This window comes from Schistocerca serialis, unplaced genomic scaffold (assembly GCF_023864345.2).
Source record: "Schistocerca serialis cubense isolate TAMUIC-IGC-003099 unplaced genomic scaffold, iqSchSeri2.2 HiC_scaffold_1157, whole genome shotgun sequence".
Lineage (NCBI taxonomy): Eukaryota > Metazoa > Arthropoda > Insecta > Orthoptera > Acrididae > Schistocerca > Schistocerca serialis.
In genome coordinates, this window is record NW_026047356.1 from 85697 (window position 1) to 98163 (window position 12467).

Here is a 12467-nt window from a genome sequence, read left to right on the forward strand (position 1 = left end):
CCGCGCACATTTCGCATCCTTTGGCAAGAGTCGGCGCCGGCGACGCAAGAGTACGCAGAGGACCGCGTTCTGGCGGCATCTTTAAGCAGTGCAGTGCAGGATTCAGCGTCTGCAGCATCTTCTCCACAGAATGCTACGGCGCTTGACGGCAGTCCCACTTTCCCTTGAGACATCTGCTCGGGAAGCAGCGTGAAGGTACCGCTGGCCCGAGCATCGGTGGTTCAGTGGTAGAATGCTCGCCTGCCACGCGGGCGGCCCGGGTTCGATTCCCGGCCGATGCATCATTTTGTTTTTTCTCCGGTAGGGGTGCTGCGTGTCTTTCGCACTCGAACTGCGTGAGCCATGAGAATGAACCGCGGGATTCCGTATGGAAAGAACCAATCATGCAGCGCGGACGACTGCTCGTTTGGACTCCTGCGTGCTATTGTACATACTGGCGTCGGCCTAGCATCGCAAGTTGCCTGCCGCGCCGTGAATGCACGTGTAGCAACAGAAAAAATGAGCCAGGGAGTGCAGACTCTCTACCACTTGTATTCGATACTTACCAAGATTCCAGAAGGTCTAACGATCGCCTGCCTCGGTAGCGCAGTAGGCAGCGCGTAAGTCTCATGATCTTAAGGTCGTGAGTTCGATCCTCACCCGGGGCATCTAATTTTCTGTGACTGAAGGTGGTGCTGTTGCTAGGGCGCCAACTTATTTCTTGTTTGTTATCCACAACGTTTCAACGCTTCAGCGGGAAAATGTTTACTTCCTGTTATTGCTACATACAGCTTCCCTATTCCTCTTCTCCCAGCACAGCATGAAGCCAAAAGCATTGCTCTGCGACGTTTGAGGTGCGCGCCTTGCCAGTCAGTATGTGCAAAGATGCTCGCAAAGAGAGCGACAATGCGACAAGCGACCGTACGAACGGTCGAATGAAACGGCCGCATCCGGTGTGGTCTAGTGGCTAGGATACCTGGCTTTCACCCAGGAGGCCCGGGTTCGATTCCCGGTACCGGAACGGAATTTTTTCCACACGAATCGTGACAAGTTTGAGCTGTCCGAGCGGCCGTTTCCCGTCCTGCTCGCAATATAGCTACTGTTTCGTGACCGTCAGCAGAATATAGACTAGGGAAGCAGACACACGACGACCATAGGAATGGTGTATGGCTTCATGCCACCTGATTCCAGCGTAGGGCTGAGCAACTGCATCTGCCGAGGCCCGTTAGCTCAGTTGGTTAGAGCGTCGTGCTAATAACGCGAAGGTCGTGGGTTCGATCCCCCCACGGGCCACTTCTCTTTTACTACTGCGAAAAGGCAGCGCCGATTTCAGCTGGCGAGTGTGATGACCAAATGATCATCACCCTGCGTGGAAGTTGACAGAGGATCCGAACCCGACTCGTCGGGAAGCACTACAGCATTCACTCGGCAATGGCCATAATATCTTGAATACACTGGTTAGAGAAAATGAAAGAAAATGTCCGATTGCCGATGCGTAACAACTTTGGCCCTTGTCAGTACTTGGGCGGGTGAGCGCATGGGAACACAGGGCACTATTGGCAGTTTTACTTCCTATTTTTGTTTCTCCTTTGTTTTCGGAGCTACAGCCCGATTCGGCCAGGGAGACGCCACCGTGAAATGAAGGGGGCGTGCTGTGTGTCCATCGCCTCGCCTCGCCTCTCCTTACCTCTCTCAGTCGTTTCTCGTGCTTGTCGTTTTGATATAGGCCGATTTGAGAGCGTCAGCTCTCGCGTCAGCTGAGCAAAGTCGAGACAAGTCGAGACACACTAAGGGCTGGTATGCAGCGAGTAAGAGGGCGAAAAAACAATAGTTTAAGAGCGCGTGGCAAAAGTACTCATACGCGAAATTAAAAGCCTGCTGCGGTGGCCGGGAATCGAACCCGGATCAACTGCTTGGAAGGCAACTATGCTGACCATTACACCACGACCGCACAAGCGAGCGCCCCGCCACCGCGCTGAGTCGGCTTCCCGCCTGTCGGCAGCGGCCGAAGGTGATCGTACCCGGCAGGCGCATTTCGAGGCAGGCTAGGGGAGCACATCCAGACGCATTCGGACAGCGTATCCGCGCACATTTCGCATCCTTTGGCAAGAGTCGGCGCCGGCGACGCAAGAGTACGCAGAGGACCGCGTTCTGGCGGCATCTTTAAGCAGTGCAGTGCAGGATTCAGCGTCTGCAGCATCTTCTCCACAGAATGCTACGGCGCTTGACGGCAGTCCCACTTTCCCTTGAGACATCTGCTCGGGAAGCAGCGTGAAGGTACCGCTGGCCCGAGCATCGGTGGTTCAGTGGTAGAATGCTCGCCTGCCACGCGGGCGGCCCGGGTTCGATTCCCGGCCGATGCATCATTTTGTTTTTTCTCCGGTAGGGGTGCTGCGTGTCTTTCGCACTCGAACTGCGTGAGCCATGAGAATGAACCGCGGGATTCCGTATGGAAAGAACCAATCATGCAGCGCGGACGACTGCTCGTTTGGACTCCTGCGTGCTATTGTACATACTGGCGTCGGCCTAGCATCGCAAGTTGCCTGCCGCGCCGTGAATGCACGTGTAGCAACAGAAAAAATGAGCCAGGGAGTGCAGACTCTCTACCACTTGTATTCGATACTTACCAAGATTCCAGAAGGTCTAACGATCGCCTGCCTCGGTAGCGCAGTAGGCAGCGCCTAAGTCTCATGATCTTAAGGTCGTGAGTTCGATCCTCACCCGGGGCATCTAATTTTCTGTGACTGAAGGTGGTGCTGTTGCTAGGGCGCCAACTTATTTCTTGTTTGTTATCCACAACGTTTCAACGCTTCAGCGGGAAAATGTTTACTTCCTGTTATTGCTACATACAGCTTCCCTATTCCTCTTCTCCCAGCACAGCATGAAGCCAAAAGCATTGCTCTGCGACGTTTGAGGTGCGCGCCTTGCCAGTCAGTATGTGCAAAGATGCTCGCAAAGAGAGCGACAATGCGACAAGCGACCGTACGAACGGTCGAATGAAACGGCCGCATACGGTGTGGTCTAGTGGCTAGGATACCTGGCTTTCACCCAGGAGGCCCGGGTTCGATTCCCGGTACCGGAACGGAATTTTTTCCACACGAATCGTGACAAGTTTGAGCTGTCCGAGCGGCCGTTTCCCGTCCTGCTCGCAATATAGCTACTGTTTCGTGACCGTCAGCAGAATATAGACTAGGGAAGCAGACACACGACGACCATAGGAATGGTGTATGGCTTCATGCCACCTGATTCCAGCGTAGGGCTGAGCAACTGCATCTGCCGAGGCCCGTTAGCTCAGTTGGTTAGAGCGTCGTGCTAATAACGCGAAGGTCGTGGGTTCGATCCCCCCACGGGCCACTTCTCTTTTACTACTGCGAAAAGGCAGCGCCGATTTCAGCTGGCGAGTGTGATGACCAAATGATCATCACCCTGCGTGGAAGTTGACAGAGGATCCGAACCCGACTCGTCGGGAAGCACTACAGCATTCACTCGGCAATGGCCATAATATCTTGAATACACTGGTTAGAGAAAATGAAAGAAAATGTCCGATTGCCGATGCGTAACAACTTTGGCCCTTGTCAGTACTTGGGCGGGTGAGCGCATGGGAACACAGGGCACTATTGGCAGTTTTACTTCCTATTTTTGTTTCTCCTTTGTTTTCGGAGCTACAGCCCGATTCGGCCAGGGAGACGCCACCGTGAAATGAAGGGGGCGTGCTGTGTGTCCATCGCCTCGCCTCGCCTCTCCTTACCTCTCTCAGTCGTTTCTCGTGCTTGTCGTTTTGATATAGGCCGATTTGAGAGCGTCAGCTCTCGCGTCAGCTGAGCAAAGTCGAGACAAGTCGAGACACACTAAGGGCTGGTATGCAGCGAGTAAGAGGGCGAAAAAACAATAGTTTAAGAGCGCGTGGCAAAAGTACTCATACGCGAAATTAAAAGCCTGCTGCGGTGGCCGGGAATCGAACCCGGATCAACTGCTTGGAAGGCAACTATGCTGACCATTACACCACGACCGCACAAGCGAGCGCCCCGCCACCGCGCTGAGTCGGCTTCCCGCCTGTCGGCAGCGGCCGAAGGTGATCGTACCCGGCAGGCGCATTTCGAGGCAGGCTAGGGGAGCACATCCAGACGCATTCGGACAGCGTATCCGCGCACATTTCGCATCCTTTGGCAAGAGTCGGCGCCGGCGACGCAAGAGTACGCAGAGGACCGCGTTCTGGCGGCATCTTTAAGCAGTGCAGTGCAGGATTCAGCGTCTGCAGCATCTTCTCCACAGAATGCTACGGCGCTTGACGGCAGTCCCACTTTCCCTTGAGACATCTGCTCGGGAAGCAGCGTGAAGGTACCGCTGGCCCGAGCATCGGTGGTTCAGTGGTAGAATGCTCGCCTGCCACGCGGGCGGCCCGGGTTCGATTCCCGGCCGATGCATCATTTTGTTTTTTCTCCGGTAGGGGTGCTGCGTGTCTTTCGCACTCGAACTGCGTGAGCCATGAGAATGAACCGCGGGATTCCGTATGGAAAGAACCAATCATGCAGCGCGGACGACTGCTCGTTTGGACTCCTGCGTGCTATTGTACATACTGGCGTCGGCCTAGCATCGCAAGTTGCCTGCCGCGCCGTGAATGCACGTGTAGCAACAGAAAAAATGAGCCAGGGAGTGCAGACTCTCTACCACTTGTATTCGATACTTACCAAGATTCCAGAAGGTCTAACGATCGCCTGCCTCGGTAGCGCAGTAGGCAGCGCGTAAGTCTCATGATCTTAAGGTCGTGAGTTCGATCCTCACCCGGGGCATCTAATTTTCTGTGACTGAAGGTGGTGCTGTTGCTAGGGCGCCAACTTATTTCTTGTTTGTTATCCACAACGTTTCAACGCTTCAGCGGGAAAATGTTTACTTCCTGTTATTGCTACATACAGCTTCCCTATTCCTCTTCTCCCAGCACAGCATGAAGCCAAAAGCATTGCTCTGCGACGTTTGAGGTGCGCGCCTTGCCAGTCAGTATGTGCAAAGATGCTCGCAAAGAGAGCGACAATGCGACAAGCGACCGTACGAACGGTCGAATGAAACGGCCGCATCCGGTGTGGTCTAGTGGCTAGGATACCTGGCTTTCACCCAGGAGGCCCGGGTTCGATTCCCGGTACCGGAACGGAATTTTTTCCACACGAATCGTGACAAGTTTGAGCTGTCCGAGCGGCCGTTTCCCGTCCTGCTCGCAATATAGCTACTGTTTCGTGACCGTCAGCAGAATATAGACTAGGGAAGCAGACACACGACGACCATAGGAATGGTGTATGGCTTCATGCCACCTGATTCCAGCGTAGGGCTGAGCAACTGCATCTGCCGAGGCCCGTTAGCTCAGTTGGTTAGAGCGTCGTGCTAATAACGCGAAGGTCGTGGGTTCGATCCCCCCACGGGCCACTTCTCTTTTACTACTGCGAAAAGGCAGCGCCGATTTCAGCTGGCGAGTGTGATGACCAAATGATCATCACCCTGCGTGGAAGTTGACAGAGGATCCGAACCCGACTCGTCGGGAAGCACTACAGCATTCACTCGGCAATGGCCATAATATCTTGAATACACTGGTTAGAGAAAATGAAAGAAAATGTCCGATTGCCGATGCGTAACAACTTTGGCCCTTGTCAGTACTTGGGCGGGTGAGCGCATGGGAACACAGGGCACTATTGGCAGTTTTACTTCCTATTTTTGTTTCTCCTTTGTTTTCGGAGCTACAGCCCGATTCGGCCAGGGAGACGCCACCGTGAAATGAAGGGGGCGTGCTGTGTGTCCATCGCCTCGCCTCGCCTCTCCTTACCTCTCTCAGTCGTTTCTCGTGCTTGTCGTTTTGATATAGGCCGATTTGAGAGCGTCAGCTCTCGCGTCAGCTGAGCAAAGTCGAGACAAGTCGAGACACACTAAGGGCTGGTATGCAGCGAGTAAGAGGGCGAAAAAACAATAGTTTAAGAGCGCGTGGCAAAAGTACTCATACGCGAAATTAAAAGCCTGCTGCGGTGGCCGGGAATCGAACCCGGATCAACTGCTTGGAAGGCAACTATGCTGACCATTACACCACGACCGCACAAGCGAGCGCCCCGCCACCGCGCTGAGTCGGCTTCCCGCCTGTCGGCAGCGGCCGAAGGTGATCGTACCCGGCAGGCGCATTTCGAGGCAGGCTAGGGGAGCACATCCAGACGCATTCGGACAGCGTATCCGCGCACATTTCGCATCCTTTGGCAAGAGTCGGCGCCGGCGACGCAAGAGTACGCAGAGGACCGCGTTCTGGCGGCATCTTTAAGCAGTGCAGTGCAGGATTCAGCGTCTGCAGCATCTTCTCCACAGAATGCTACGGCGCTTGACGGCAGTCCCACTTTCCCTTCAGACATCTGCTCGGGAAGCAGCGTGAAGGTACCGCTGGCCCGAGCATCGGTGGTTCAGTGGTAGAATGCTCGCCTGCCACGCGGGCGGCCCGAGTTCGATTCCCGGCCGATGCATCATTTTGTTTTTTCTCCGGTAGGGGTGCTGCGTGTCTTTCGCACTCGAACTGCGTGAGCCATGAGAATGAACCGCGGGATTCCGTATGGAAAGAACCAATCATGCAGCGCGGACGACTGCTCGTTTGGGCTCCTGCGTGCTATTGTACATACTGGCGTCGGCCTAGCATCGCAAGTTGCCTGCCGCGCCGTGAATGCACGTGTAGCAACAGAAAAAATGAGCCAGGGAGTGCAGACTCTCTACCACTTGTATTCGATACTTACCAAGATTCCAGAAGGTCTAACGATCGCCTGCCTCGGTAGCGCAGTAGGCAGCGCGTAAGTCTCATGATCTTAAGGTCGTGAGTTCGATCCTCACCCGGGGCATCTAATTTTCTGTGACTGAAGGTGGTGCTGTTGCTAGGGCGCCAACTTATTTCTTGTTTGTTATCCACAACGTTTCAACGCTTCAGCGGGAAAATGTTTACTTCCTGTTATTGCTACATACAGCTTCCCTATTCCTCTTCTCCCAGCACAGCATGAAGCCAAAAGCATTGCTCTGCGACGTTTGAGGTGCGCGCCTTGCCAGTCAGTATGTGCAAAGATGCTCGCAAAGAGAGCGACAATGCGACAAGCGACCGTACGAACGGTCGAATGAAACGGCCGCATCCGGTGTGGTCTAGTGGCTAGGATACCTGGCTTTCACCCAGGAGGCCCGGGTTCGATTCCCGGTACCGGAACGGAATTTTTTCCACACGAATCGTGACAAGTTTGAGCTGTCCGAGCGGCCGTTTCCCGTCCTGCTCGCAATATAGCTACTGTTTCGTGACCGTCAGCAGAATATAGACTAGGGAAGCAGACACACGACGACCATAGGAATGGTGTATGGCTTCATGCCACCTGATTCCAGCGTAGGGCTGAGCAACTGCATCTGCCGAGGCCCGTTAGCTCAGTTGGTTAGAGCGTCGTGCTAATAACGCGAAGGTCGTGGGTTCGATCCCCCCACGGGCCACTTCTCTTTTACTACTGCGAAAAGGCAGCGCCGATTTCAGCTGGCGAGTGTGATGACCAAATGATCATCACCCTGCGTGGAAGTTGACAGAGGATCCGAACCCGACTCGTCGGGAAGCACTACAGCATTCACTCGGCAATGGCCATAATATCTTGAATACACTGGTTAGAGAAAATGAAAGAAAATGTCCGATTGCCGATGCGTAACAACTTTGGCCCTTGTCAGTACTTGGGCGGGTGAGCGCATGGGAACACAGGGCACTATTGGCAGTTTTACTTCCTATTTTTGTTTCTCCTTTGTTTTCGGAGCTACAGCCCGATTCGGCCAGGGAGACGCCACCGTGAAATGAAGGGGGCGTGCTGTGTGTCCATCGCCTCGCCTCGCCTCTCCTTACCTCTCTCAGTCGTTTCTCGTGCTTGTCGTTTTGATATAGGCCGATTTGAGAGCGTCAGCTCTCGCGTCAGCTGAGCAAAGTCGAGACAAGTCGAGACACACTAAGGGCTGGTATGCAGCGAGTAAGAGGGCGAAAAAACAATAGTTTAAGAGCGCGTGGCAAAAGTACTCATACGCGAAATTAAAAGCCTGCTGCGGTGGCCGGGAATCGAACCCGGATCAACTGCTTGGAAGGCAACTATGCTGACCATTACACCACGACCGCACAAGCGAGCGCCCCGCCACCGCGCTGAGTCGGCTTCCCGCCTGTCGGCAGCGGCCGAAGGTGATCGTACCCGGCAGGCGCATTTCGAGGCAGGCTAGGGGAGCACATCCAGACGCATTCGGACAGCGTATCCGCGCACATTTCGCATCCTTTGGCAAGAGTCGGCGCCGGCGACGCAAGAGTACGCAGAGGACCGCGTTCTGGCGGCATCTTTAAGCAGTGCAGTGCAGGATTCAGCGTCTGCAGCATCTTCTCCACAGAATGCTACGGCGCTTGACGGCAGTCCCACTTTCCCTTGAGACATCTGCTCGGGAAGCAGCGTGAAGGTACCGCTGGCCCGAGCATCGGTGGTTCAGTGGTAGAATGCTCGCCTGCCACGCGGGCGGCCCGAGTTCGATTCCCGGCCGATGCATCATTTTGTTTTTTCTCCGGTAGGGGTGCTGCGTGTCTTTCGCACTCGAACTGCGTGAGCCATGAGAATGAACCGCGGGATTCCGTATGGAAAGAACCAATCATGCAGCGCGGACGACTGCTCGTTTGGACTCCTGCGTGCTATTGTACATACTGGCGTCGGCCTAGCATCGCAAGTTGCCTGCCGCGCCGTGAATGCACGTGTAGCAACAGAAAAAATGAGCCAGGGAGTGCAGACTCTCTACCACTTGTATTCGATACTTACCAAGATTCCAGAAGGTCTAACGATCGCCTGCCTCGGTAGCGCAGTAGGCATCGCGTAAGTCTCATGATCTTAAGGTCGTGAGTTCGATCCTCACCCGGGGCATCTAATTTTCTGTGACTGAAGGTGGTGCTGTTGCTAGGGCGCCAACTTATTTCTTGTTTGTTATCCACAACGTTTCAACGCTTCAGCGGGAAAATGTTTACTTCCTGTTATTGCTACATACAGCTTCCCTATTCCTCTTCTCCCAGCACAGCATGAAGCCAAAAGCATTGCTCTGCGACGTTTGAGGTGCGCGCCTTGCCAGTCAGTATGTGCAAAGATGCTCGCAAAGAGAGCGACAATGCGACAAGCGACCGTACGAACGGTCGAATGAAACGGCCGCATCCGGTGTGGTCTAGTGGCTAGGATACCTGGCTTTCACCCAGGAGGCCCGGGTTCGATTCCCGGTACCGGAACGGAATTTTTTCCACACGAATCGTGACAAGTTTGAGCTGTCCGAGCGGCCGTTTCCCGTCCTGCTCGCAATATAGCTACTGTTTCGTGACCGTCAGCAGAATATAGACTAGGGAAGCAGACACACGACGACCATAGGAATGGTGTATGGCTTCATGCCACCTGATTCCAGCGTAGGGCTGAGCAACTGCATCTGCCGAGGCCCGTTAGCTCAGTTGGTTAGAGCGTCGTGCTAATAACGCGAAGGTCGTGGGTTCGATCCCCCCACGGGCCACTTCTCTTTTACTACTGCGAAAAGGCAGCGCCGATTTCAGCTGGCGAGTGTGATGACCAAATGATCATCACCCTGCGTGGAAGTTGACAGAGGATCCGAACCCGACTCGTCGGGAAGCACTACAGCATTCACTCGGCAATGGCCATAATATCTTGAATACACTGGTTAGAGAAAATGAAAGAAAATGTCCGATTGCCGATGCGTAACAACTTTGGCCCTTGTCAGTACTTGGGCGGGTGAGCGCATGGGAACACAGGGCACTATTGGCAGTTTTACTTCCTATTTTTGTTTCTCCTTTGTTTTCGGAGCTACAGCCCGATTCGGCCAGGGAGACGCCACCGTGAAATGAAGGGGGCGTGCTGTGTGTCCATCGCCTCGCCTCGCCTCTCCTTACCTCTCTCAGTCGTTTCTCGTGCTTGTCGTTTTGATATAGGCCGATTTGAGAGCGTCAGCTCTCGCGTCAGCTGAGCAAAGTCGAGACAAGTCGAGACACACTAAGGGCTGGTATGCAGCGAGTAAGAGGGCGAAAAAACAATAGTTTAAGAGCGCGTGGCAAAAGTACTCATACGCGAAATTAAAAGCCTGCTGCGGTGGCCGGGAATCGAACCCGGATCAACTGCTTGGAAGGCAACTATGCTGACCATTACACCACGACCGCACAAGCGAGCGCCCCGCCACCGCGCTGAGTCGGCTTCCCGCCTGTCGGCAGCGGCCGAAGGTGATCGTACCCGGCAGGCGCATTTCGAGGCAGGCTAGGGGAGCACATCCAGACGCATTCGGACAGCGTATCCGCGCACATTTCGCATCCTTTGGCAAGAGTCGGCGCCGGCGACGCAAGAGTACGCAGAGGACCGCGTTCTGGCGGCATCTTTAAGCAGTGCAGTGCAGGATTCAGCGTCTGCAGCATCTTCTCCACAGAATGCTACGGCGCTTGACGGCAGTCCCACTTTCCCTTGAGACATCTGCTCGGGAAGCAGCGTGAAGGTACCGCTGGCCCGAGCATCGGTGGTTCAGTGGTAGAATGCTCGCCTGCCACGCGGGCGGCCCGAGTTCGATTCCCGGCCGATGCATCATTTTGTTTTTTCTCCGGTAGGGGTGCTGCGTGTCTTTCGCACTCGAACTGCGTGAGCCATGAGAATGAACCGCGGGATTCCGTATGGAAAGAACCAATCATGCAGCGCGGACGACTGCTCGTTTGGACTCCTGCGTGCTATTGTACATACTGGCGTCGGCCTAGCATCGCAAGTTGCCTGCCGCGCCGTGAATGCACGTGTAGCAACAGAAAAAATGAGCCAGGGAGTGCAGACTCTCTACCACTTGTATTCGATACTTACCAAGATTCCAGAAGGTCTAACGATCGCCTGCCTCGGTAGCGCAGTAGGCAGCGCGTAAGTCTCATGATCTTAAGGTCGTGAGTTCGATCCTCACCCGGGGCATCTAATTTTCTGTGACTGAAGGTGGTGCTGTTGCTAGGGCGCCAACTTATTTCTTGTTTGTTATCCACAACGTTTCAACGCTTCAGCGGGAAGATGTTTACTTCCTGTTATTGCTACATACAGCTTCCCTATTCCTCTTCTCCCAGCACAGCATGAAGCCAAAAGCATTGCTCTGCGACGTTTGAGGTGCGCGCCTTGCCAGTCAGTATGTGCAAAGATGCTCGCAAAGAGAGCGACAATGCGACAAGCGACCGTACGAACGGTCGAATGAAACGGCCGCATCCGGTGTGGTCTAGTGGCAGTTCCGCTTGCGACGCCGTGCAGGTCGCACGTGTTTGTGCCTTCGCTCCGCAATAGCGTGTGCAAGCCGTGACTACTTTCTTTGTTTACGTTGTTTGCTGGATTTGCTGTATTGTGCTTCCGTCAGTTCACTTTTAGTGTTTTGTGACGTTTTGTGTTAGCGGTCTCGACCGTTTAATAGGTGGATATGTCGTCCAGGTTGTTCCCAAGGAAATGTACTCTGTGTTTCGAATTTGACAAGTCTACACGTCATGTTCAACCTAGTTCCATGGAAGTTCACGATTTCATAGTGGATGTCATTGGTATTACGTCTGACCAGGTTCATACTGCCTATTACGACACCGATCTCTACTGTTTCTTCGTCAAGTTGTTAAACCCTGTGTTACTGGAGAGGATTCTGTTAAAACATGGTAGCAGAGCTGAGTTCCGTCATCGTGACGCCTCGGTGAGTACTGTTCTCATATCCAATGCTGATGTAGAATACAAAAATGTCCGTGTGTACAACCTGCCGCCGGAAGTTGAAAACTGTTATTTACGTGAGATTTTGACGAAATATGGGGAGGTCAAGCAAATCCGTAACGAACGTTGGTCTAGTCAACATCGGTTACAGTGTTTTAGTGGCGTCCGGTCAGTCGAAATGCACGTCAAGCAGGATATCCCCTCCCATCTTCTTGTTTGTGGGTATAAAGTTCATGTCACGTACAGTGGGCAACCAGGCACATGCTTTATTTGTAATGAAACTGGTCACTTGCGTACGAACTGCCCTAAACGTGTATTTGTTCTCAAAAGTACTTTGGAACAGCGTAAAAAGTTGACATTGGCTGATCTTGTTAGGGAGGCACCAATCACGGACATCGACCGCCCTCGTGTTAGTGAAATCTTGCCCCCGGAGCCTGGTTTGCCTGTTGCCGACTTTCCACCCTTTCCTTCACAACCGGTTACAGATACGCCTGCCTCCAAATCTGACGTGCAGCTGCTGAGCCACAAACGGCGAAGAACGTGTGATGATGATAGTCCGGACGAGGCTCTCCAGGAATTAGAACTCGACGTCCCAAAAGAGATGCCGGTTACGGTTCTTGACTCCAGTTTTTCTGAACCGTCGCACGCAGCTGTCGACGCTGCGGCTATTGACGTCATTCCGAGTGACGTACAGGCAGCTTTGGCACCACAACAGCCGAGCCCGCCGCCTGAAGTCGCGACGTCACCACAGGCCGA

The 12467-nt window shown here is 53.9% G+C and overlaps 27 non-coding genes across 27 annotated transcripts; 22 read left to right on the plus strand and 5 right to left on the minus strand.

Annotated features, from left to right (window-relative positions):
* The first annotated feature begins 210 nt into the window (after window positions 1–210).
* On the plus strand, window positions 211–281 carry Trnag-gcc (transfer RNA glycine (anticodon GCC)). The gene has a single exon. It is a non-coding gene; the product is annotated as a tRNA-Gly (tRNA).
* A 293-nt stretch (window positions 282–574) lies between these two features.
* Trnam-cau (transfer RNA methionine (anticodon CAU)) lies at window positions 575–647 on the plus strand. The gene has a single exon. It is a non-coding gene; the product is annotated as a tRNA-Met (tRNA).
* A 281-nt stretch (window positions 648–928) lies between these two features.
* Window positions 929–1000, plus strand: Trnae-uuc (transfer RNA glutamic acid (anticodon UUC)). The gene has a single exon. It is a non-coding gene; the product is annotated as a tRNA-Glu (tRNA).
* A 198-nt stretch (window positions 1001–1198) lies between these two features.
* Trnai-aau (transfer RNA isoleucine (anticodon AAU)) lies at window positions 1199–1272 on the plus strand. The gene has a single exon. It is a non-coding gene; the product is annotated as a tRNA-Ile (tRNA).
* A 586-nt stretch (window positions 1273–1858) lies between these two features.
* Trnag-ucc (transfer RNA glycine (anticodon UCC)) lies at window positions 1859–1930 on the minus strand. The gene has a single exon. It is a non-coding gene; the product is annotated as a tRNA-Gly (tRNA).
* Window positions 1931–2271: 341 nt separating this feature from the next.
* On the plus strand, window positions 2272–2342 carry Trnag-gcc (transfer RNA glycine (anticodon GCC)). The gene has a single exon. It is a non-coding gene; the product is annotated as a tRNA-Gly (tRNA).
* A 293-nt stretch (window positions 2343–2635) lies between these two features.
* Trnam-cau (transfer RNA methionine (anticodon CAU)) lies at window positions 2636–2708 on the plus strand. The gene has a single exon. It is a non-coding gene; the product is annotated as a tRNA-Met (tRNA).
* A 281-nt stretch (window positions 2709–2989) lies between these two features.
* Window positions 2990–3061, plus strand: Trnae-uuc (transfer RNA glutamic acid (anticodon UUC)). Its single transcript has one exon. It is a non-coding gene; the product is annotated as a tRNA-Glu (tRNA).
* Window positions 3062–3259: 198 nt separating this feature from the next.
* On the plus strand, window positions 3260–3333 carry Trnai-aau (transfer RNA isoleucine (anticodon AAU)). Its single transcript has one exon. It is a non-coding gene; the product is annotated as a tRNA-Ile (tRNA).
* A 586-nt stretch (window positions 3334–3919) lies between these two features.
* Window positions 3920–3991, minus strand: Trnag-ucc (transfer RNA glycine (anticodon UCC)). Its single transcript has one exon. It is a non-coding gene; the product is annotated as a tRNA-Gly (tRNA).
* A 341-nt stretch (window positions 3992–4332) lies between these two features.
* Trnag-gcc (transfer RNA glycine (anticodon GCC)) lies at window positions 4333–4403 on the plus strand. Its single transcript has one exon. It is a non-coding gene; the product is annotated as a tRNA-Gly (tRNA).
* A 293-nt stretch (window positions 4404–4696) lies between these two features.
* Trnam-cau (transfer RNA methionine (anticodon CAU)) lies at window positions 4697–4769 on the plus strand. The gene has a single exon. It is a non-coding gene; the product is annotated as a tRNA-Met (tRNA).
* Window positions 4770–5050: 281 nt separating this feature from the next.
* On the plus strand, window positions 5051–5122 carry Trnae-uuc (transfer RNA glutamic acid (anticodon UUC)). The gene has a single exon. It is a non-coding gene; the product is annotated as a tRNA-Glu (tRNA).
* Window positions 5123–5320: 198 nt separating this feature from the next.
* Window positions 5321–5394, plus strand: Trnai-aau (transfer RNA isoleucine (anticodon AAU)). Its single transcript has one exon. It is a non-coding gene; the product is annotated as a tRNA-Ile (tRNA).
* Window positions 5395–5980: 586 nt separating this feature from the next.
* On the minus strand, window positions 5981–6052 carry Trnag-ucc (transfer RNA glycine (anticodon UCC)). Its single transcript has one exon. It is a non-coding gene; the product is annotated as a tRNA-Gly (tRNA).
* Window positions 6053–6393: 341 nt separating this feature from the next.
* Trnag-gcc (transfer RNA glycine (anticodon GCC)) lies at window positions 6394–6464 on the plus strand. The gene has a single exon. It is a non-coding gene; the product is annotated as a tRNA-Gly (tRNA).
* Window positions 6465–6757: 293 nt separating this feature from the next.
* Window positions 6758–6830, plus strand: Trnam-cau (transfer RNA methionine (anticodon CAU)). Its single transcript has one exon. It is a non-coding gene; the product is annotated as a tRNA-Met (tRNA).
* A 281-nt stretch (window positions 6831–7111) lies between these two features.
* Trnae-uuc (transfer RNA glutamic acid (anticodon UUC)) lies at window positions 7112–7183 on the plus strand. Its single transcript has one exon. It is a non-coding gene; the product is annotated as a tRNA-Glu (tRNA).
* A 198-nt stretch (window positions 7184–7381) lies between these two features.
* Trnai-aau (transfer RNA isoleucine (anticodon AAU)) lies at window positions 7382–7455 on the plus strand. Its single transcript has one exon. It is a non-coding gene; the product is annotated as a tRNA-Ile (tRNA).
* A 586-nt stretch (window positions 7456–8041) lies between these two features.
* Window positions 8042–8113, minus strand: Trnag-ucc (transfer RNA glycine (anticodon UCC)). Its single transcript has one exon. It is a non-coding gene; the product is annotated as a tRNA-Gly (tRNA).
* Window positions 8114–8454: 341 nt separating this feature from the next.
* On the plus strand, window positions 8455–8525 carry Trnag-gcc (transfer RNA glycine (anticodon GCC)). Its single transcript has one exon. It is a non-coding gene; the product is annotated as a tRNA-Gly (tRNA).
* Window positions 8526–8818: 293 nt separating this feature from the next.
* Window positions 8819–8891, plus strand: Trnam-cau (transfer RNA methionine (anticodon CAU)). Its single transcript has one exon. It is a non-coding gene; the product is annotated as a tRNA-Met (tRNA).
* A 281-nt stretch (window positions 8892–9172) lies between these two features.
* Trnae-uuc (transfer RNA glutamic acid (anticodon UUC)) lies at window positions 9173–9244 on the plus strand. Its single transcript has one exon. It is a non-coding gene; the product is annotated as a tRNA-Glu (tRNA).
* Window positions 9245–9442: 198 nt separating this feature from the next.
* Window positions 9443–9516, plus strand: Trnai-aau (transfer RNA isoleucine (anticodon AAU)). The gene has a single exon. It is a non-coding gene; the product is annotated as a tRNA-Ile (tRNA).
* Window positions 9517–10102: 586 nt separating this feature from the next.
* Trnag-ucc (transfer RNA glycine (anticodon UCC)) lies at window positions 10103–10174 on the minus strand. Its single transcript has one exon. It is a non-coding gene; the product is annotated as a tRNA-Gly (tRNA).
* Window positions 10175–10515: 341 nt separating this feature from the next.
* Trnag-gcc (transfer RNA glycine (anticodon GCC)) lies at window positions 10516–10586 on the plus strand. Its single transcript has one exon. It is a non-coding gene; the product is annotated as a tRNA-Gly (tRNA).
* A 293-nt stretch (window positions 10587–10879) lies between these two features.
* On the plus strand, window positions 10880–10952 carry Trnam-cau (transfer RNA methionine (anticodon CAU)). The gene has a single exon. It is a non-coding gene; the product is annotated as a tRNA-Met (tRNA).
* Window positions 10953–12467: the final 1515 nt, after the last annotated feature.